Source organism: Camelus dromedarius, chromosome 23, assembly GCF_036321535.1.
Source record: "Camelus dromedarius isolate mCamDro1 chromosome 23, mCamDro1.pat, whole genome shotgun sequence".
In the NCBI taxonomy this organism is placed as follows: domain Eukaryota; kingdom Metazoa; phylum Chordata; class Mammalia; order Artiodactyla; family Camelidae; genus Camelus; species Camelus dromedarius.
Window position 1 is genome coordinate 20,240,956 of NC_087458.1, and position 7,829 is coordinate 20,248,784.

At 36.6% G+C, this 7,829-nt stretch overlaps 1 pseudogene; it reads left to right on the top strand.

The window, feature by feature from the left end:
- The first annotated feature begins 420 nt into the window (after positions 1–420).
- On the top strand, positions 421–505 carry LOC116148246 (U6 spliceosomal RNA; annotated as a pseudogene).
- Positions 506–7,829: the final 7,324 nt, after the last annotated feature.

Here is a 7,829-nt window from a genome sequence, read left to right on the forward strand (position 1 = left end):
CTTAGACCTTTTCTTTCCTACTTAATGTTCTTTGTATGGAGTCACCTTCTGCTTTAGTCAGTCCTGCCTGTTCATCATGATCATTCCCATTTTCATGACTATACTGGGCTTGGATAAGGCATATTTGTTCTAAGTAACTAACCTTAGGCAATTTAAGCAAACAACGTACTTATTTTAAGGACATAATTCTTACATAATTCAAGGATAAGAATGCAGTGAGAGGCTCTGGAAGGGTGTAGTAGGCTCTAGAACCAAAAAATCAGGAGTTTTCTCTTGCTCCTTTTCTCTGCATTTCAGTTTTCCCCACTTCTCTGCCCATCTATAGCTCCTGATATTACAGGATCTTATAGTTTCAGCCATGGTTAAAGACTAACCTACTGTGCCTGCTTTGGCAGCACATAAACCAAAAAAAAAAAAAAAAAAAAAAAAGATTGGAACCATACAGAGATTAGCTTGGCCCCTGAACAAGAATGACATGCAAATTCATGAAGTGTTCCATTAAAAAAAAAAAAACATAAAACACCAACCTACCTACTGTGAATCCCAGTTCAGAATTTCTGAGATGGAGAGTTTGATCGGCCTGACTTGGTTTGGGTCAAGCATCCGGTGCAGTCTAGTCAGTCTTGTCACAAGAGCTGGAATCAGTAAAACATGGCTATCAGGGCTCATTCCTATAAAGGGAGGGTCAGTTCTGAGGGACAATTATTTTAAGCTGAGCAGAAATTCCCCAAAATATTTGCCACAGTGATCTTGTGCAAATCCTTTCCTTATCTGAAGTTTTTGGTTTACCTAGACTTTATGTATCTTTAAAACCCCAGAAAGACTCTCCAGTTTTAGACCCATAAAGATACCTTAATAGTCCGAATTATTTTTTAAATCTCTGTCCTTCTTTTGAGAATTTGTTTTCTACCCTTAGTATTTAGTATTATTTTAAGCAATAGGTTATTGTTTAATTCAGGGAACTTTTGATTTCCAAAGCGGTACACATATTGAGGAGGAACAAAACCTCTCAAATTTCATTTCTATACACTTAGAAGGTGTTCAATTAATATTTAGTGAATTGAATTCTTCAAAAGAGTTAAAAGAACTTCATCCTGTCAAGTAGAAAGCTTGTATCTTGTGTATTATGCATAGAAACACTTTACTAATAACCAGTAGAACTATGAGTATCTATGATACACCTCAGGTTTAGGAACAACTTTTCATCTCCATCATCACCTTTGTTGAGTGCTTTGTCCTCTATCTGAGACTATTATTGTATGACGTTCTCATTCCTTCTCCCTGTTGCCCCTCTTGCTCCTTTGCAACCCATTCTTCTCACAATAGCAAAAAGAATCTTCTTAAAATACAAATCCAGTCATGTCATTACTCTCGTTAAAATCCTTCAGTGACTTCATATTGCACTTAGAATAAAATCCAAACTCTTCCCTGGCCGCTGAAACTCAGCGAGATCTGACCCCCACCTTATCTCTTAAACCTCACTTTTCAAGTCACTCTGCCCTTGCTCACTATCCTCTGACTATCCGGTTTTCTTTGAGTTCCTCAGGCACACAGAGACCTTTCTCCCCTCGGGACCTTTGCACGTACTATTTATTGCCTCTGTCAAGTGAGCAGCAACCCTCATGACACTGTCGCTCTTTCAGGCCTCAGCCTAAATGTCACCGTCTTTTCCTGACCTGATTCTTCCTCAGCTCTCTCTCTAAGATCGTTTTCCTCTGTCCACTTCTATTTTAACCTCATGTTTATCTCCTTTCTTCATGGAGTGTTCACAACTCACAGCTATTTTATGTTCCTCCTCACATTTTTTTTGGTCTGTTTCCCCCTCTAGATTATAAACTTCATGAGTGTTTAGGGACTGTGCTGGGTTTTTTTTGTTTTTTTTTTTTTTTTTTTCCCTCCCTATTGTAGCTCCAGTACCTTCCACAGGGCCTGGCATAGAGTAGCTGTTCAGAATACACTTGTTAATTTTATAAACAAATGAGTAACAAGGTACATGGAATGGAAACTAGAATGTTAATTTTTCAGTAGTTGTGTGTGATAGAACTAGTTTGGAAGTAGTTTCCAGTGGTTCTAGGATGATTTAAAAAAGATGAGTGTCCGTGGTTGATACTGTGTCATTTTAAGCAAATCATTTGATCTTTCTGTTCTTCAGTTTTCCCATACATCAGTAAAATATAATCATACCCTGTTAATTTGTTTATGGAAACGTTACTCATCGAGGCAATTTGGAAGTGGTGGTGAGTGACCACACTGCTAATTAGGCATGCAAATAGGGTATGTGAGTGTATGTGTGTGTTTAATGAAAAATGTACCAGCTCGATGTTTTTTCTCCCTGAAAACTGGGAAATTTGTTTATGCAAATTAATGGGAGTTCATCTTTTGTTAGAAATGAGTGCATGATTAAAAGATCTTTTAGCAAATCTTCATCAGTCAATTTGTGTTTCTTCTTCAATATTGGGGTGGAAAACGGACTTGCAAAATCTTAAGAGGGGCTAGAGAAAGTATCTTGAAGTTGTGACTGTAGAGTTCTGCCTTTTATTGCTGTCTACACTAGCAGGATATACACTATGGTCGAAAGTTCCAAAGCCAATCTCCATAGGCCTGGAATCAAAAGGATATATTGCATTAAGTTTCTGGAATTATTTTTTTCTAACAGCTTGACTTTTTATATGTTAATGATACCTTACATATTTATAATGCCTTAGAACACATTTTCACGTTCATAAACAGTTGAGAAATTATCAATATTTTAAGGGTATGGAATCTGAAATTACATAATTTGCCCCCAGGCCACATAATTAGTAAAAGCCAATGGCAGAAGGGGGATGGAGGTGAGTAACTGCTCTCAAACTCTAGCCTTTTGACATCTGGCCCATAGTTAGTCCACTACCCTAAGCCATCTCTCTCATAAGAGCTCAGTGCTAAACTGACATTTCCTGGTGGCCCTAATAGAGATTTGCAAATAAGTAGTGAAAATCATTGTATAAATAGAATCACTCTTAAAAAAATCTGTAATTGTGCAAGCATCTAGAATATTAACCTTAGTGATCTCATCTATTCATATATCAAACCTCTTTTCTTTGGTTCATGGCTTACTCCAATTTGGGAACACTTGATATGCTTTTTCAAATCATGACTACACAGTTCTAAAAAGATGCTTCTATTAACTATTTGGGGACCCGACGTACAAAACTATCTTGATCACCTAGTGCCCTCTACTGAAACAGCCGCAGTATAACAATTAGTTTCTTCTAAGAAATTGATTATTGAATGTTCTCAGAATAGAAAAGAATCTCCAATTTGTAGCAACTCTTCAATAAATTCTTTATTTCTAAGAATATTATGTTATATATATGAAGAAATTATATTCCCATCATCCAACTCAGTGACCAACTCAGAGGTCCTTCAATAAGTGTTGAAATAATCTACATGTATTTTGGTTTTTCTAGTGGTGCTCACATGGCATTCTGCTGTGGCATTCTTTTGTAAAGTAACATCATTGTTTTGTGGTTTTAATTGGTCCTCAGTAAATTTCTCTTCCACTCCTATAGCCCTGCCTCGAGATTTGGCAGCCAGAGCGATTTCTAATTTTCCTCCACACCCATTCCTCCAGACTGTCAGTTTTAGTTTTGCTCAAAATACATTTACAAGATTTATAAGAGCTTGGGATTTTGAGTAAGGCAGATCTGAGTTTAAATTCGGACTGCCACTTCCTTGAACAAATTACTCATCCTTTAAAAGGATTTTCCCATATGTAGAATGGGGAAACAGTCAACTTTGACTCCTAGGATGATTGTGAAGATTCAAGTGATAAAGTGCAAATAAAGGGCTCAGCACAATGCTTGTCACTTAGCAACTGCTCAGTTATTGTTAGCTTTTACTATTATTTTATTAGTTTTTGTTACATTTTGGCTTAAGCATTAGCTTTGTTTGAATATTGAATTCACTGGCTGAGGGAATGCATCAAAGGACTGGTTGTTGCGATACTGGACAGCATTTGCAGAACGTATTTATTAAAAATCTCTCAAGGAAGGAAATTTCTGAAGAAGATCCCCACATTCTATAATTCTTTTTTCATATCTCATGTTCTAACAATTTTCAGCCAGAAAGACTTGCCCTAGATTCCCATCCTTTCAGGCCTCTTTATACTTACCATTTTTTATTAGTTCTTCTCCATTCTTTGTGAAGATGGTAAATAATCTTCATTTAGTAAAATGTGAGGGCCTAGAGCACAAAGAAAGGGGAATTTGGAAATCATGGAACTGGAAGAAGTTGGGACAAACAAGGTTTTGTGTATGTTACTATTCTGGAGTAAAGGAGTTGGCCACATTTTAATTCTGCTTTAAACGAAAGAAAAATCTTCAGTATGTTGGGGTTTCTATTTAGTGTCAATTTTCATCACATCGATGCATATACATAGTCTAAAAAGCCAAATGGTATTATAAGGCTTGTAATGAAAAATGCACTCTCTGGACCCATCTCTCCCCCCAAACTGACCCCCTCCCTCCATTTCCAACAAGTCACTGCTTTCAGGTCTTTTAGCCAGCTGCTCTGGTATTTATGCTCATATTTCTAAAAAACATGCCTATACTACTGTTCCTTAATATTTCAGTTTCAAATATTAACTATTTGTTACTATTTACCAGCCCCACATTCACAGACACAAATATATTTCCCTCTTTCCATCCCCTCATCTGGTCGTATTGTTAGATGAATACTCAGTATTTGTTATTATGACTTTTATTATGACTCATGGTTGAACAAAGTATGAAGACTAAATTTTCCTTCTTGGTACTACTTTTTATTTTTCCTCAGTTAATAGTTGCCTAGTTCCCTTGCTTATTTTGCTGTACAGCTATGACAAATTACTCTCCCAACTCTTAAGAAAAATTGTTAAGTATCCTTTCAGAATATTAAACATACCAGGTAACCCACTGGTTTCTTTTTCACTTTCTTCCTTTCTTTAAATTTCAAGATATTCATCCTAGAATTCTCCAATGTCTTGTTCCAATCTAGGTTCTGGTACATAGTAGTCATCCAGGTCTTTGCTTCATCTTCAATTTGAGAAATCCCTTTGCCTTGGTGCTTTATTGGATTCCATTTCCTGGATCCTATATCTCCTACTGTACTGGATATAGTCCAAAATTCCAGTTGACCTACTCTCCCCTACAACTCCTCTCCTCCCTTTGCCACTCTGCTATGTACAGGTATGTCTTGTTTTATTGTGCTTTACTTTATTGCACTTGGCAGATAATGTGTTTTTACAAATCAAAGGTTTGTGGCAACCCTGCATTGAGCGCTTCTATCAGCACCATTTTTTCCAACAGCACTTGCTCACTTTGTAACTCTAATGTCGCATTTTTGGTAATTCTTGGGATATTTCAAACCCTTCACTAGCAAAGAGGTTGTGTATGATTCAGTGAAGGCTTAGATGTTAATTATTGCAGTGGTCTGGAACCAAACCTGCAATAACTCTGAGATATGCCCTTCTCTTTGGCCTTCGATTAGATTTGGCCTGTGGGAGGCTCAGCAGTCCATCTGAGGGAGGAAAATGAAGGTGGAGTGTTTGCTTTCCCAACTTCTTCCCTCTGTCTAAAGCCACAGATCCCATCAGGTGGCCCTCTTCAAACAGCATTGTCTCTGGGTTCCAGTAACCACTCCCTTCCCGCGCACCTTCAGGCCTAGGGTGTTGCTGGCCCAGAGTGCTACGCTGCTCCTCATTGCTTTCCCTAAACCCTGTCCACACCTTTCTAAACAGCCTCCTCGGTGACCCAGTTTGAGAGCGCCATCTGGTTTGTTCCTTCTTTTTGGTGACACGTTCTCCAGCACACGTTCTCAGTTCCTGAGAAAGGGTGCATGGGCAGTCATTTTTTTTTCAAAAACCTTGTTTGCCAGAAAATATCTTGATTCTACCCTTGCACATGACCAGCAGTTTGGCAGGGATGGACATCTAGGTTAGAAATAATATTGCCTCATACTGTTCTTGCTTCATTGTTTTCTAGCTTCAACTATTGCTGTTGAAAAGCCTCAAGATATTCTGGTTATTAACCCTTTGCATGTGAGTTGGTTTTTTGGGTTTTTTTGTTTTTAAACCTCTCAGAGCACTTACGATCTTTTCTTAACCTGAGGTCTGAAATTCAGCAACGATGTGCCTTGATGTGGGTCTTTTTCATTTGTTGTGCTTTTTCCTGTGTTATGTATACTCAGTCTTGAAAACTTGTCCTTAAACTATAGGAAATTTTGTTATATTATTCTTTTTCTAATTTTTTATATGCTATTTTCTTTTTCATTTCTTTCCAAATTTGGTGTTGGAGCTCAACTGACTCCTTTAATTTTCTCTCTTTTTTAAAAAAATTTCTCATTTTAGTTCAGTTTATGTTTTTATTTTACTTTTTTGGTAGATTTTATCTTCTAACTTTCCTACTTAATTTAAAATTTTTGTTGTATTTTCCATTTCCTAAGTATTTTGCTGTTGTTATTCTCTAAATGTCATCCTTTAAAAAATAGCTTTATCCTCTTATTTCATGGATGCTGTCTCTTTTATCTCTTTGAGGATAAGTTATTTTTTTATGGCAATTTTTTTTTCTGTTACCTACTTTTTTCAGTTTTCTCCAAGTTTTTTTTGACTATTTTTATTGGGTCTCTTCCATGTTAGAGATGTTCCTCGAGTGTCTGATGATTCTTGCTGTACATTTATATTTAAAGTTAAATCTCCTTCCGGGATTCCAATTATATGTGTCTTAGGCTGCTTAAAATTGTCTCACTGATGATTCTTGTTTATTTTTTTCAGCATTTAAAAAAATCTGGAAAGATACACAGAAAAACTATATTGGATAGTTTCTATTACTATCCCTCCAAGTTCACCAAAATTTTTCTTCTGCAGTGTATAATCTGCTGTTATTTCCAACCCTCTTTTTAGAGGTTCAGTTTGTGTCTTTTTACTATTTTCCATGTTTCTGCTTATTATTCAATCTTTCCTCTACCCTGTAGAACATAGGGAATATAGTTATAATGACCTTTAATGTTCTTGTCTATAACTGTATCATCTGTCTCATTTCTCAGTATGTTTTTATTTATTATTTTTTTCCTACTTATTATGGATTGTGTTTTCCTGCTTTCTTTGTGTCTGGTAATTTTTTATTAGATGCTGTACATTGCTATTTTACCTTGTTGGATGCTGGATATTTTTGCATTCTTATAATTATTCTTAAGCTTCGTTCTGGACCTAGTTAAGTTACTTAGAAATAGTTTGATCCTTTTGAAGCTCGCTTTTAACTTTATTAGGTGAGACCAGAGTAACCTTCAATCCAGGGCTAATTTTTGCTCCACTACTAAGGTGATACCCATGACTTACAATTTTCCACATTTGTAATTCCACTGTTTTCTATCCTCACAATTTTTCATTATTCCCAGCAAATGAAGCACATGTTTCAAGGAAAAAACAGATTAATGAACTGAGAATTGACCATTGGATTTAGCAACATACAGGCTATTGGTGATGCTGGTAGGCAGTTGAGTTGAATGTTGATGGCAAAACTCTGATTGGAGTAGGTTTAAGAGAATATAGGCAAAGAACTTATAAACCGAGAATACAGTCAACACTTTTGAAGAGTTTTATTATAACAAGAGTAGAGAGATGGAGTGGGAGCTGGAGGAAGATGTGAAGTCAATAGAGGACTTCTCTCTCACTCTCAGGATGGGATGTTTTATAGCATGTTCCTATGCTCCTGTGAATGATCCAGTAGAGACAGAAGAGCTGTTGTGCAGGAGTGTGAGGGTAGAATTTTTAGAGTTATGTCCTTTATGAGGTAAGATGAGAATGAACGGGA